Genomic DNA, 16,694 nt, shown 5'->3' with positions numbered 1-16,694 from the left:
GGAGGGTTTTCTTTTACATGGGTGTCCCGTTCAGTGCTTCTCTCATTCTTTGAGGAGAATGGTACTCTCTAATTTTCAAACTGTATGGAAAATTCTTCCATCTCCTTTGGCAATCTTGCATGTTGTCTGTTATCACAAAATCAACCTTGAAAGGTTGTTGATCAGGTAAACCTTGAGTAACTATTTCAAACCTACTTTTGGCTGAGGCTTAGCGTCCTCAACCTGAGAGGGCTCTCTCAAAGGATTAAATATTTTGATAATGAATAAGATGGCTAACTCTATGAAACAAATGAAAAAGTGTAAATGGTTGAAATACAATTAGAAAATATTCATTGGGCTTATGGAGTCGAAATTGTTTCAGTGTGACAATACTGTTAGCCTTACATGGAAGTCAGAGCATCTAGAATTCAACATATTGAGAACACATCAGAAACATATAGGACAACACAGTTTATAAATGTATGAAAGAAGTTGGAGCACAATCAGTGATTTCTAAGTAATCACACATTCATACCACTGCAAATACTGATAAGAGGACAATACAAGACATTTTGAACATTGAATTCCTTCTGATTCTTGAGAAGCAAAGCCAAATACTGTATTACTAAAAATAGAGTCTTACACAAAGCACAATATCCAAGTTTCTCTGAAATCTTCCAACCCTTGGTGCATTACATCTTCTACAATATATAGAGTTCATTAAATGACTTAGATTCCTCCTCTAGCATGAGGGGAATTTGAATTCTTCCTACTATGACTTAAAACTAACTATTAAATGTAACTGACTGTTAACTGGCAGTTCTAGAGACCTAAAACAATTAGGAGTGTAACTCCTCATTATGATTAAAACAACCTTATCTAGGAATTAAAAATTCCTTTTGACACCTATAGCTCCATGAATTCGAATTTGATGGTGGTCATAACCCTCCAGCTGGCCCTTGATGCCTCATCCTTTTACTATTCCTAGAAACTAGGAGACTGTTCCTTGCTCTGTTTTGGCTGAAAAATATGTGTTGGGACAGAGCTCGTATCTTCTCATAAAAAATGTATTTTGAAAAACTAAAGGAGGCTTTTGTGAAACAATCCGTGCTGAACAAAAAAATCTCTTGGGTTTTTGAAATACCTGTCCTACTGCCCAGAATATGTCTTTGAAAAACATGTGTAAAACAGGAGAAATATGTTTATGAAAAACTGCACCTACAGCAGTTTCGTAGCGCAAGTTTGGTCATCCATTTCTCCAAGATCATAATGAATTTGAAGAAAATGAAAGAGGGTTTTGTAGCTAATTATGTAATTAGTAAAAACCTCTTTCACTTTTTAGAGACGAGTTTTCAATTGTTCAGGAATCTCCTTGGAAGTTGACTGCTAAAAACAAGGAGACAAAGTTCCTCCTTTTTAGAGTTTCATTCTTACGCTTGTCTTCGAATCCTTATGCTGACCATGTTGTCTCTTTTAATCACATGAAATACATTAAATTAACCATAGACCCTGCTCAAATACTTGTGCTAAGACAAAACCCCTTAGGTGCTGCTTGAAGCAAGACAAACTGTCTGAGCTACGAAATGATGACCATCTTCATAACATAAAGTTTGGAGTTCATAAATTACTTTCCTTTCCTTGTTTTTCCATTGCTGGATGTTTACACTTTGTAAATGATCCTTTTCAGAGACTCCTCTTCAAAAATATTTCCCTTTGTCTCTCAAAATTGGTCCACCAAATCATAATATGCAACTACAGCAGTTTCGTAGTGTGCTACGAAACCGCTGAGCATTAGGAATCACCTATAGCAGTTTTGTAGCATGCTACGAAACTACTGCGTAATTTCAAAAACACAATTTAAGGCCAAAATTTAGCTTTCTTTAGCTTTCTTTTCCTTGAAATGGCTTTTCCATCTGTCATGAAGCTGTTCAACACTGGATACCTAGACACCATTCTTCAAGGTAAACTTCAAAAGGTAATCTATCAAAATTTCGAACTCAACCTTACTTGCTATGTGATTTTTCTTAGCTAAAGATGTCCTTCATGTTGGCTCAGTTGTATCTTCAGATCTTCAATTTTTCTTTTAATACTTCTGATTCCAACTCTCAGTTTTGCATTGACCCTTCTGATGTGTCTTGCTTCTTTTATTGCAGGGACTATCCAGGTGTAGTATTGATCATGACTACTCACTACTTCATATCTTGGAACTTTCCCATCTTCTCAACTAGCTTTTAATCTTTTGAAATTTGCCTTTTGAATTGCATGTTTTCTTGCCCTTTCCTTGAGTTGGGCAATCTTAAGATTGGTAGACATCAATTTCTTTTTTTTGACTTCCTCAAAGCTACATTCTTCTTCTTGAGTGCTAATTGTCTTGCTTGAGTTGAAATGGAGAACTGCCTCACTTGAGCCTTCAAAGAACTCTAATGTATGTTGACCCTGAGCTTGCCAAGTGCTTCTTATGCATGAAAGGAACATGAAAATGACCAAGACCAATTCTTCCTTACCTTACCCTTTTTCGTTGAAATCTTTTAGTGATAACAGTGGTTCCACTTGGGATAGTGTGCCATTGTGGTACACTAAGAACTCACAGGTCCAGTGCTTTATCCTCTTATGATAAATAGAAATTTATTTGACAAGCATCCCCTTTAATCTTCTTGGGCCTTCACCTTGGGCGTAAGCTTGATGATCACTGTAGGAGAAAGAAATCTATATCTACTGAAAAATGCTTAGTCAACCTTGAGCTTATTTGCATTTTCCTACCCACCTATTCTATAAATTTCAAACTTCTTTCAGCTCAATCAATGTGAAATTTCCAATGTAGCCAATCATTTGTCTTATCTGATATTTGAGTTTTTGATTGCATCAGAGTTCAGAGCAACTATGATATTGTGATGACCACTGCCACTGGAATTGCCTTTGATCTTCATAGAAAAACTGAAACACTGGAGAGTAAAACTCTCCCATGTATCTAGCTATAGGATCCCAGAATACATGATCAACTTGATGATTCTCATAACTTTCTGGTTGTGCAAACTAATCTTCAATAATAGTGTATTCTTCCTCAATCACGAAAGAGAAAGGAAGCAACCCCCTCTCCTTGTGTTCTGCCATAGAAAGCTTTTGAAAAGAATGATCATGATCATGAAGACTATATGATTGAATTTGACCTTTTAAACCTTTAATGTATTTCTCAATGTTCTTAGCAACTTCATATTATCTTCTATCTTGCACTCAAAAGTTTTTAGATAAGAAGATAAGGAAAAAGAAAAATTTTCATCTATTTCTTCATTAATATGATCATCATAACATTCTATATCTTCAGACAATTTATTTTCAACCACCCAAGATTCCTTTGATATGTTATCCAACTGCTTTTTTGAATGATTCTCACAAACAATGTAATTTTCCTCCTTATTATGATCATTCGTTGATGTAAGCTGCTGAAAAGTATGACATAAAAAATCAACCTTTTCCTCTACCTGAGGGTTATAAAAGCTATCTTCCAGTACTTCTCCTTGGTGTTTGCAATCAATTTCATACTCTTTATGATCAAAAGATTTGCAATTTTGCTGCATCTTCTCATTCATATCAGAGGATATAACATGGTTTTCATAAGTAAACCCCTGCTGGTTTTCATGTTGCATTTCATGGGATGTTATACTTTCTTCTTGGTGTTGAAATGTATTGTTATGAAGAGCCTCTAAAATTTCTTCATCCATAAATTCATCATCATCATAACAATCCTCCAAATATTGAATAAAACTTGCAGAATGTTTACAACAATCTTGGACCAACAACAAGGAGGGATGACACTCTTTATACATCTCATAGAATTCATCATGAAAATTAGCAAGTGAATATATTGAACCATTTTCCAAAATTTTATACCAAGACCATGCTTTTCCTTCTAAAGTGGTCATAAACATCTTCATGAGACAATCTTTAGGGAAATGAACCTTAAGACTGTGTACATGCATATGGAACCTAACCAAATGAAGAGCGGCATTGTCCTTCTTTTCATCTTTGAATATTGGAAGATCATCTAACCAATCAACCTTTGGCATAGGATTTGGAAAACCATGGATATGAGACTGATTCATAGGGGCATACCTGGCATTCATTCTTGCAATGGAACTCATCTTGAAACTTCATCAAGCTACTGATCTTCTAGTAGTGGAGTCACTTTCCAATTTGTTATTTGATGTGTGGAGTCGCCAAGGTAGTTTGTAGCCTCAAAAAGATGTCTGAGCTCCTGCTACCTTCAGAAGTTTAGCTTCTTAATTTCGAGAATGAATAGACTTCCGGCTCCCAGCAGACACACCAAAATGTTATCACAAAATCAACCCTGAAAGGCTGCTGATCAGGTAGACCTTGAGTAACTATTTCAAACCTACTTTTGGCTGAGGCTTAGCCTCCTCAACTTGAGAGGGCTCTCTCAAAGGATTAAAGATTTTGATAATGAATAAGATGGCTAACTCTATGAAACAAATGAAAAAGTGTAAATGGTTGAAATATAATTAGAAAATATTCATTGGGCTTATGGAGTCAAAATTGTTTCAGTATGACAATACTGTTAGCCTTACATGGAAGTCAGGGCATCTAGAATTCAACATATTGAGAACACATCAGAAACATATAGGACAATACAGTTTATAAATGTATGAAGGAAGTTAGAGCACAATTAATGATTTCTAAGTAATCACACATTCATACCACTACAAATACTAAGAAGAGGACAATACAAGACATTCTGAACATTGAATTCCTTCTGATTCCTGAGAAGCAAAGCCAAAAACTATATTACTAAAAATAGAGTCTTACACAAAGCACAATATCCAAGTTTCTCTGAAATCTTCCAACCCTTGGTGCATTACATCTTCTCCAATATATAGAGTTCATTACATGACTTAGATTCCTCCTCCAGCATGAGGGGAATTTGAATTCTTCCTACTATGACTTAAAACTAACTATTAAATGTAACTGACTGTTAACTGGCAGTTCTAGAGACCTAAAACAATTAGGAGTGTAACTCCTCATTATGATTAAAACAACCTTATCTAGGAATTAAAAATTCCTTTTGACACCTATAACTCCATGAATTCGAATTTTATGGTGCTCATAACCCTCCAGCTGGCCCTTGATGCCTCATCCTTTTACTATTCCTAGAAACTAGGAGACTGTTCCTTGCTCTGTTCTGGCTGAAAAATAGGTGTTGGGACAGAGCTCGTATCTTCTCATAAAAAATGTATTTTGAAAAAATAAAGGAGGCTTTTGTGAAAAAATCTGTGCTGAACAAAAACTCTCTTGGGTTTTTGAAATACCTGTCCTACTGCCCAGAATATGTCTTTGAAAAACATGTGTAAAACAGGAGAAATATGTTTATGAAAAACTGCACCTACAGCAGTTTCGTAGCGCAAGTTTGGTCATCCATTTCTCCAAGATCATAATGAATTTGAAGAAAATGAAAGAGGGCTTTGTAGCTAATTATGTTATTAGTAAAAACCTATTTCACTTTTTAGAGACGAGTTTTCAATTGTTCAGGAATCCCCTTGGAAGTTGATTGCTAAAAACAAGGAGACAAAGTTCCTCCTTTTCAGAGTTTCATTCTTACGCTTGTCTTCGAATCCTTCTGCTGACCATGTTGTCTCTTTTAATCACATGAAATACATTAAATTAACCATAGACCCTGCTCAAATACTTGTGCTAAGACAAAACCCCTTAGGTGCTGCCTGAAGCAAGACAAACTGTCTGAGCTACGAAATGATGACCATCTTCATAACATAAAGTTTGGAGTTCATAAATGTCTTTCCTTTCCTTGTTTTTCCCTTGCTGGATGTTTACACTTTGTAAATGATCCTTTTCAGAGACTCCTCTTCAAAAATATTTCCCTTTGTCTCTCAAAATTGGTCCACCAAATCATAATATGCAACTACAACAGTTTCGTAGTGCGCTACGAAACCGCTGAGCATTAGGAATCACCTATAGCAGTTTTGTAGCATGCTACGAAACTGCTGTGTAATTTCAAAAACACAATTTAAGGCCAAAATTTAGCTTTCTTTACCTTTCTTTTCCTTGAAATGGATTTTCCATCTGTCATGAAGCTGTTCAACACTGGATACATAGACACCATTCTTCAAGGTAAACTTCAAAAGGTAATCTATCAAAATTTCGAACTCAACCTTACTTGCTATGTGATTTTTCTTAGCTAAAGATGTCCTTCATGCTGGCTCAGTTGTATCTTCAGATCTTCAATTTTTCTTTTCATACTTCTGATTCCAGCTCTCAGTTTTGCATTGACCCTTCTGATGTGTCTTGCTTCTTTTATTGCAGGGACTGTCCAGGTGTAGTATTGATCATGACTACTCACTACTTCATATCTTGGAACTTTCCCATCTTCTCAACTAGCTTTTACTCTTTTGAAATTTGCCTTTTCAATTGCATGTTTTCTTGCCCTTTCCTTGAGTTGGGCAATCTTAAGATTGGTAGACATCAATTTCTTTTTTTGACTTCCTCAAAGCTACATTCTTCTTCTTGAGTGCTAACTGTCTTGCTTGAGTTGAAATGGAGAACTGCCTAGCTTGAGCCTTCAAAGAACTCTAATATATGTTGACCCTGAGCTTGCCAAGTGCTTCTTATGCATGAAAGGAACACGAAAATGACCAAGACCAATTCTTCCTTACCTTACCCTTTTTCTTTGAAATTTTTTAGTGATAACAGTGGCTCCACTTGGGATAGTGTGCCCTTGTGGTACACTAAGAACTCGCAGGTCCAGTGCTTTATCCTCTTATGATAAATAGAAATTTATTTGACAAGCATCCCCTTTAAGCTTCTTGGGCCTTCACCTTGGGCTTAAGCTTGATGATCACTGTAGGAGAAAGAAATCTATATCTACTGAAAAATGCTCAGTCAACCTTGAGCTTATTTGCATTTTCCTACCTACCTACTCTATCAATTTCAAACTTCTTTCAGCTCAATCAATGTGAAATTTCCAATGTAGCCAATCATTTGTCTTATCTGATATTTGAGTTTTTTTACTGCATCAGAGTTCAGAGCAACTATGATATTGTGATGACCACTGCCACTGGAATTGCCTTTGATCTTCATAGAAAAACTGAAACACTGGAGAGTAAAACTCTCCCATGTATCTAGCTATAGGATCCCAGAATACATGATCAACTTGATGATTCTCATAACTTTCTGGTTGTGCAAACTAATCTTCAATAATAGTGTATTCTTCCTCAATCACGAAAGAGAAAGGAAGCAACCCCCTCTCCTTGTGTTCTGCCATAGAAAGCTTTTGAAAAGAATGATCATGATCATGAAGACTATATGATTGAATTTGACCTTTTAAACCTTTAATGTATTTCTCAATGTTCTTAGCAACTTCATATTATCTTCTATCTTGCACTCAAAATTTTTTAGATAAGAAGATAAGGACAAAGAAAAATTTTCATCTATTTCTTCATTAATATGATCATCATAACATTCTATATCTTCAGACAATTTATTTTCAACCACCCAAGATTCCTTTGATATGTTATCCAACTGCTTTTTTGAATGATTCTCACAAACAATGTAATTTTCCTCCTTATTATGATCATTCGTTGATGTAAGCTGCTGAAAAGTATGACATAAAAAATCAACCTTTTCCTCTACCTGAGGGTTATAAAAGCTATCTTCCAGTACTTCTCCTTGGTGTTTGCAATCAATTTCATACTCTTTATGATCAAAAGATTTGCAATTTTGCTGCATCTTCTCATATCAGAGGATATAACATGGTTTTCATAAGTAAACCCTGCTGGTTTTCATGTTGCATTTCAAGGGATGTTATACTTTCTTCTTGGTGTTGAAATGTATTGTTATGAAGAGCCTCTAAAATTTCTTCATCCATAAATTCATCATCATCATAACAATCCTCCAAATATTGAATAAAACTTGCAGAATGTTTACAACAATCTTGGACCAACAACAAGGAGGGATGACACTCTTTATACATCTCATAGAATTCATCATGAAAATTAGCAAGCGAATATATTGAGCCATTTTCCAAACTTTTATACCAAGACCATGCTTTTCCTTCTAAAGTGGTCATAAACATCTTCATGAGACAATCTTTAGGGAAATGAACCTTAATACTGTGTACATGCATATGGAACCTAACCAAATGAAGAGCAGCATTGTCCTTCTTTTCATCTTTGAATATTGGAAGATCATCTAACCAATCAACCTTTGGCATAGGATTTGGAAAACCATGGATATGAGACCGATTCATAGGGGCATACCTGACATTCATTCTTGCAATGGAACTCATCTTGAAACTTCATCAAGCTACTGAGCTTCTAGTAGTGGAGTCACTTTCCAATTTGTTATTCGATGTGTGGAGTCGCCAAGGTAGTTTGCAGCCTCAAAAAGATGTCTGAGCTCCTGCTACCTTCAGAAGTTCAGCTTCTTAATTTCAAGAATGAATAGACTTCAGGCTCCTGACAGACGCACCAAAATGTTATCACAAAATCAACCCTAAAAGGCTGCTGATCAGGTAGACCTTGAGTAACTATTTCAAACCTACTTTTTGCTGAGGCTTAGCCTCCTCAACCTGAGAGGGCTCTCTCAAAGGATTAAAGATTTTGATAATGAATAAGATGGCTAACTCTATGAAACAAATGAAAAAGTGTAAATGGTTGAAATACAATTATAAAATATTCATTGGGCTTATGGAGTCAAAATTGTTTTAGTATGAGAATACTGTTAGCCTTACATGGAAGTCGGGGCATCTAGAATTCAACATATTGAGAACACATTAGAAACATATAGGACAATTCAGTTTATAAATGTATGAAGGAAGTTAGAGCACAATCAATGATTTCTAAGTAATCACACATTCATACCACTGCAGATACTAAGAAGAGGACAATACAAGACATTCTGAACATTGAATTCCTTCTGATTCCTGAGAAGCAAAGCCAAATACTGTATTACTAAAAATAGAGTCTTACACAAAGCACAATATCCAAGTTTCTCTGAAATCTTCCAACCCTTGGTGCATTACATCTTCTCCAATATATAGAGTTCATTACATGACTTAGATTCCTCCTCCAGCATGAGGGGAATTTGAATTCTTCCTACTATGACTTAAAACTAACTATTAAATGTAACTGACTGTTAACTGGCAGTTCTAGAGACCTAAAACAATTAGGAGTGTAACTCCTCATTATGATTAAAACAACCTTATCTAGGAATTAAACATTCCTTTTGACACCTATAACTCCATGAATTCGAATTTGATGGTGCTCATAACCCTCCAACTGGCCCTTGATGCCTCATCCTTTTACTGTTCCTGGAAACTAGGAGATTGTTCCTTGCTTTGTTCTGGCTGAAAAATAGGTGTTGGGACAGAGCTCGTATCTTCTCATAAAAAATGTATTTTGAAAAATTGAAGGAGGCTTTTGTGAACCAATCTGTGCTGAACAAAATAATCTCTTGGTTTTTTGAAATACCTTTCCTACTGCCCAGAATATGTCTTTGAAAAACATGTGTAAAACAGGAGAAATATGTTTATGAAAAATTTCACCTACAACAGTTTCGTAGCGCAAGTTTGGTCATCCATTTCTCCCATATCATAATGAATTTGAAGAAACGGAAAGAGGTTTTTGTAGCTGATTATGTTAGGAATAAAAACCTCTTTCACTTTTCAGAGATGAGTTTTCAATTGTTCAGGAATCCCCTTGGAAGTTAACTGCTAAAAACAAGGAGACAAAGTTCCTCCTTTTTAGAGTTTTATTCTTATGCTTGTCTTCGAATCCTTCTGCTGACCATGTTATCTCTTTTAATCACATGACATACATTAAATTAACCATAGAACTTGCTCAAATACTTGTGCTAAGACAAAATCTCTTAGGTGTTGCCTGAAGCAAGACAAACTGTCTGAGCTACGAAATGATGACCATCTTCATAACATAAAGTTTGGAGTTCATAAATGTCTTTCCTTTCCTTGTTTTTCCCTTGCTGGATGTTTACACTTTGTAAATGATCCTTTTTAGAGACTCCTCTTCAAAAATATTTCCCTTTGTCTCTCAAAATTGGTCCACCAAATCATAATATGCAACTACAGCAGTTTCGTAGTGCGCTACGAAACTGCTGAGCATTAGGCATCACCTACTGCAGTTTCGTAGCGCACTAAGAAACTACCGTGTAATTTCAAAAACATAGTTTAAGGCCAAAATTTAGATTTCTTTTCCTTGAAATGGCTTTTCCATCTGTCATGAATTCGTTCAACATTGGATACATAGACACCATTCTTCAAGGTAAACTTCAAAAGGTAATCTATCAAAGTTTCGGACTCAGCCTTACTTGCTATGAGATTTTTCTTAGCTAAAGATGTCCTTCATGCTGGCTTAGTTGTATCTTTAGATCTTTGATTTTCCTTTTCATACTTTTGATTCCAGCTCTCAGTTTTGCATTGACCCTTCTGATGTGTCCTACTTTTTTTATTGCAGCGACTGTCCAGGTGAAGTATTAATCATGACTAGTCACTACTTCATATCTTGGAACTTTCCCATCTTCTCAACTAGCTTTTACTCTTTTGAAATTTTCCTTTTTAATTGCATGTTTTCTTGCCCTTTCCTTGAGTTGGGCAATCTCAAGATTGGCAGACATCAATTTCTTTTTTTTGACTTCCTCAAAGCTACATTCTTCTTCTTGAGTGCTAACTGTCTTGCTTGAGTTGAAATGTTGAACTGCCTCACTTGAGCCTTCAAAGAACTCTGATGTATACCGACCCTGAGCTTGCCAAGTGCTTCTTATGCATGAAAGGAACACAAAAATTACCAAGACCAATTCTTCCTTACCTTACCCTTTTTCTTTGAAATTTTTTAGTGATAACATTGTCATCCCCTAATAGCCTGAGCATAACCTCAAAACATGTAATTGCTTGCTCTTGGGCAGTAATATACCTGGGTGCAAGTTGAGGATCATTTGCAATTAAGTTATGTGTACTGATGACAACCATTGGATTTGACTGCTAAGATCTTAACATGAGAGGCTATGTTTCCATTATCTTATTCATTTCTACAACCCTTGCTTCCTCATGGTTCATCCATGATGCCAAAGCCATCAATTGTAAATCCCCTAGTTTTGCATTAGAGTCCCATACATTCAGATCTGTCAAGTGTAAGTTATGTAGGTATAACTCAGACATTTTAGCCCTATCCTCCAGTGTGATTTGATCACAAAGATCAATGAACTGTCTATAATAATGGAATGGCATAGCGCCTCTTTGTGATAGGGTCTTGATTTGGAAATGCAGCCACTGTTCCTTAAGGTATAATGCATAAGACTTAGCTGGCATCCTGCACTAGATTGCCTCTAAGGATAGACTAGCCATGGATGCCAATTGATTCTCTCTTTCTTATATTTGTCCTTTCAACCATGCATTTTTTGCCTCCAACTAAGATTTCATTATGGCCTCTCTTATCCCTTAGGCTGCTTAGTTCTCTGCCCATCTCCTTAAGTTTTTCCTCCATGTGACTTATGTCCTCCACTCCCTTGGACTTGGAAATCTGCATCCATCTGTGTTCTTTCTCTTTCTTTCTCGATCTCGAAGAATAATGGGATGGTGAATTTTTGTGGAATGACCCTACCCCCTTCAATAAACCTATAGTAGGAGTCAAGGTTAGGTTGAGGACTAGGTTCCCTTAGCTCTGGATCCTCCTTCTTTGTTTCTTGCTGCATACTCCCTTCTTTATCCAATTTCTGAGTTTCCTATAGGTTTAGCAGAGTTTCCTGTAGGATTTCTTCTGCTTCCTATAGGTCCTGTTGTGTATCCCATAGGATGTCCTTTCCTTTGGTCTCACATAAGTGATAGGAGACGTAGTGGAGGCTTTCCTCGAGGATCCTTCTCCTTGAGTTTTCGTAAGAGGAGCCATCTTCTCCTACTGCTTAGGTGAGTATTCAATAACAATAGGAACCTTGGTGGGAGTTTTAGGTTTTCCTTGCCTTATTCTTGTACTTTTTCTTGTCCCAAAGTACAATGGAGTTTGTCTTTGTCTTTTTCCTTTTTGTTTGATAGGGGTGCTAAGGGAAGTGAGAGCAGCTGATTCCTCTCTCTCAGTGGATTCTAGAGACACCCTAGGTGACTCCTCCTTGTCTTCTGCCTCCTCTTTTCCATTCCCATCTTCATCTTTGTCTTTATCCTCTTATTCTCCCTCTAGTTCCTTACTTTGTTCATCAGTTTCCTCCTTGGCATCTCCTTCTATCTCTTCACCATTTTCCTTCTATTTTTCTTCTTCTTATTCCTCATCTATTTCCTCTTCATCCTTCTCTTTTTCTTCTTCCTCTTTTTTAGTTTCTTCTTCATCCTCTTCACTGGCAGTGGGGCTCTTGTCATATTCAAGGGCTTTTATATCTCCCTCTATTTGCATGTCTTTGAAAGTTGTCCATGTGATAGGAATCTAAGGTGTTGGAGGGAATCTTCTATGATGACTCTAACTAACCCATGATGGGCTAGTTGTTGATGGTTTCCTTCCTGCACCTTCATGCTCATATCTATCATTGATAGGAGAAGGAAGTAGGGTATGATGAGTCTATATGGAGGAGGTGTGTCTTCCCTAAACCTCAATTCGTTAAGAAGCCTAAAATGGTATCCATATACCACACTATACCTACCTTCACATGATATATATTTTATAAGGTGGTAGCTTATTTCATTCCAGGGATATGGTAGGCTGGCTCTTCTCAATCCATTTTTGTCTTCCATGGCCTCCTCTCCCTCTAAAAAGAATTTCTTCTTTGCATTTTGGTTATTTCCCTTGTCCTCCTTCTCCAAGGCACTCCTAAGGGAAGTGTGGTAATTTTTCCTATGAGATTAGGGGTGAGTTCTATGGTGAGGCCTCTCACCACAACAGTGGCATGGGTCGTAGTAAGTGGAGTGAGGGAGAGAGAAAAATCTCTGGCTACTTCATCATCGTACCCCCTCAATTTATCAAAGTAACCCATCCAATTATGCCTTGTGAATATCTCTAGCACAGGAGGGTGTTGATGAATCCTCACGGTGTTGATGGGATCCCTTCTATTAAACCCCCCTATCATTTTGTCTGATGGATGGAGGAGTATATATGTCTGATACAAAATTTTAATGGAGGAAATTTAACTGAAATTTTTGTGGATACAATTCCCTTATACTACAATCAATTTCAACAAACTAGAATAATTGTTATGTTCCTTTCACTTGGAGAAATGTGGGGGAATGTAGAGCCTACCTCCTTACAATTCTTGATGTAACCAACCCCTATTTTCCTCCCTTGGCAACTGCTCACTACCAATCATATAGACTGCCTGACTGTATCCTGTAGGATTTCCTATAAGATCCTTTAGGATCTTGACAGTGGTTCTGTGAAGGAAAAAAAATGAAAATTTTCTCTCTTGTAGACTACTTGAGGGCCGAGAGTGACATTTCTAGTGTGAGCCTCGAGAATGTGAATGCTTCTATGCATGGGGATCAACGTTTATTTCCGCTTATGGTTGATTTGAGTAAGGTGGTGTGCTGGCAGCCGAGGTACAAATATCTATTTTTGGACCACTGGTCCCACTACTACATCATTATTCTCCTCACATTGTCATCAACTCCCACTTCGAGCATCCGTAGCTTAATTGTTTTTGACCTCATCCTCCTTTTCTTCAACTTGACTTCTGCCACGTGTGTGAGGACTAATTGTTTTTTCCTTGTTGACTGAATGAAGGTGGCCAAGTTAACTGGCCACCTTTCGCTTATAAACTAACTTGTTCATAACTTTTACATCTTTTGATCACATTATGCTAATGATAGAGTGGGAACGAGATACTTACCTGTGGTAATAATACCTTACTGCATTTTTTTGAAGAAATGAAGTCTTTGTTGTGTGTTGGTTGCATGTTCTTTTCTGCCTTTTATTTATTTATTGTCATTTGATGATTTCCTTTGATGTGCAAGTTCTTGGTGTTGATGATGATGATGTTGATGTTGCTGCTAGGCTTTGGAGGAGATTCTTCCACCTTTGGATCTCCATGCTTGAAGCTGGCTGCAACCTATGATTTATGTTTTGTGGGATAGGCTGCTACAGGATTTCCTATAGGATGTCTTGTAGCTGCTTCTCCCTCAAAATTATTACTCATTTTCTACTGCTAGGACCTTAGGATGATTGGAATGTGTAGAGAAGGGGTATAAGGATTTGTGCATGAGGAAAAATAACCTTCAGGTGCTGTCCCTTTACTCTTTCTCTTCATCCTCTTTCCTCTGTGTTTTTTCTTGAAAACTGTAATTTTTTGAAAACTGACTTTTGTGATGAATGCAGGGGTGATCATGGTGGAGAGAGGTATGGTGAGGAGATGGTGAAGTAGGGATTTTTTTTTTGACATGGGTAGGTCATTCCCTTGCTCTAGGTTTACTCCCTTTAGGATTCCCAAAACACTATAAATCCTATAGGATCATCCTGTAGGTTTTCAGGGAATCTTGTAAGTTTACAGGGAATCCTCTAGAAAACACAGAACCCTTGCAAACTGAGGCAAATGAGTGGAAAAATAGAAGGAATGATGGAACTATGAAGGATAATGAATGGAGAAATAAAACATGAGCTGGACAGGTCCCTTTTGATTCTCCATTGTTGCTCTGATCATCCTCCTGCTGACCTTCAAACAATACTTTCTTAATTTTTCCTTTCTCCCTTTTTTGTTTTGTTTTGTTTTTTCTTTGAAAACAAATAGTCTGCCTCCAAGAGGTTTTCATCCTAGATTCTTGCCTTGGGTGCCACAAGAGAGGTTTTCATCCTAGATTCTTGCCTTGGGTGCTACAAGAGAGGTTTTCATCTAGAGATCTTTTTATTTCTCTCTTTTTTTCTTTTTTTTTGACAGCATTGGGCTGCCTCAAGAGGTTTTCAACCCAACATTGGGACTCAGGCATGTCATGGAGGTTCTCACTCGAGTCTCCTTATTTTTTTTACTTCTTCAGTGACTTGATGAGGTAGGAGCTGAGCCTTGCTCCACCACCATCATTGTTTTGCTGATACCTTCAACGAACTCTTGCTTTGACAATGGCCTCTTATAAACTTTCAATTTATGCCCATTAACAAGTAAAGGAATGGCCTTTGCATCTATGGTTCTAATCTACACTGAACCATTATCATGACATTTCTCTATGACATAAGGCCCTAACCACCTAGTCCTTAACTTTACCTTAAAGTCCTTATATTTGGAATCATATAACAAAGCTCAATCACCTTATTGAAATTTCTTGTCCTTGATGTTCTTTTCATGTCGAATCTTCCTCTGAATTTGAATCACCTCTGTGTGTAGGAGGGCCTGCATTCTGAACTCTCTAACCCTTTCAGTTGGATCAATCTCTCTTTTTGGGCACCATTGAGATCTAGATCTAGTTGGGATGCCATCCTCAGTGTATTGTACTCAAATTCAATGGACAATAGGGCCTTCTTCCCATAGACCAACTCATAGGGTGTGAAGTGGCTAACCAAGGCCCTGCAGCTAATGTATGCATCAGAAGTGGCTAACCAGGGCCTTCCAAGGATGAGAGGGTAACCAGTAAGCTTAGCCTTAGGCTAGATAACTAGGAAATCTGCAGGGTATTCCCAAGAGTCAATGGAGACCATCACATCCTCCACAATCCCCTCAGGGGTCACTGTGGAGAGCTCTGCAAGTTGTAGGACTGTTGTGGTCTTTCTCAATGAACCCTGGAGTTTGAGCTTGAGCATGGTGTCCTTGGTCATCACATTAATGGAAGCCTCAAGATCCATCAAGGTGTGTCGGACAATGGTGCCATTGATGTGCACATCTACTTTAGGGCTTCCAGGGTCCAAATACTTTGGACAGATTACCTGCCCCATCATTAAGTCAGACAACTGTCTAATAACATTAATGGTAGGGGCATCTCTTTTTCACCTCCATGGATGCTTGAAGCACTTCTCCTTAATCAACTTGTTGTAAATAGGCACATCTTTTATAACTTGGAGAAGTGGAATTTTTACACATAGAATTTTCAGTTCTTCCAGAAGTTAAGTCTCTTTTAGGGTAGGCTGGAGTGGTTGGGTTAATCTCTCAGGAAAGGTTGGTGGATTTACTTTAGGCATGCTTTCCTCTCTTTCTTCCTCAACCTCCCTAGGTGGAGGTAGAGGTTGGTTGTCCGGGAGTACTCTCCCAGATCTCACATTTATTTCCTAAATCTCCACAGCATAAGCAGGATAGGATGTCCCTCCATTGTATACTTGTTGTTCATGTCTATTGTTCGGGTTTAGATTTGGTTGGGCAGGCATCTGGGGTTGTTTAAGTGGAGCAGGGTATAAAAGTTGTGGTTGAGCAGGTGGCGAAGGTAATAGGGCTGGAGCATTGTTGTATGGGGGCCTCCACCCCTGGGGCAGTGCATTCCACTAAGGTTGTGGCAGAGCATATGGTTGAAATCATTGGCTGGTTGGCTGGGAATGATACTGAGGTGCAAAGGACCAAGGAGGAGGTGTAGACCAGGAAGGATGAGTAGCGGGCCCCCAAGAGGGAATGGATGTGGTTTGGTTGGGGTTTTAATATGCATGGGATGACCCTTGCATGCCCTATTGGTATGGCCTAGGCCCATGAGGTCTCCTTTGATTTATGTAGTAGAGTTGTTTGGGCACCTCTTTAGCTCCTTGATATACAACTTTGAGTCCAGGTAGAGAAGGGCACTTGTCTGTGGAGTGGTTTTC

The sequence above is a fragment of the Pinus tabuliformis genome, chromosome 6 (genome assembly GCF_031772625.1).
Source record: "Pinus tabuliformis cultivar Carrire ecotype Pingquan chromosome 6, CPIR1, whole genome shotgun sequence".
Lineage (NCBI taxonomy): Eukaryota > Viridiplantae > Streptophyta > Pinopsida > Pinales > Pinaceae > Pinus > Pinus tabuliformis.
This window is presented reverse-complemented; position numbering follows the sequence as displayed.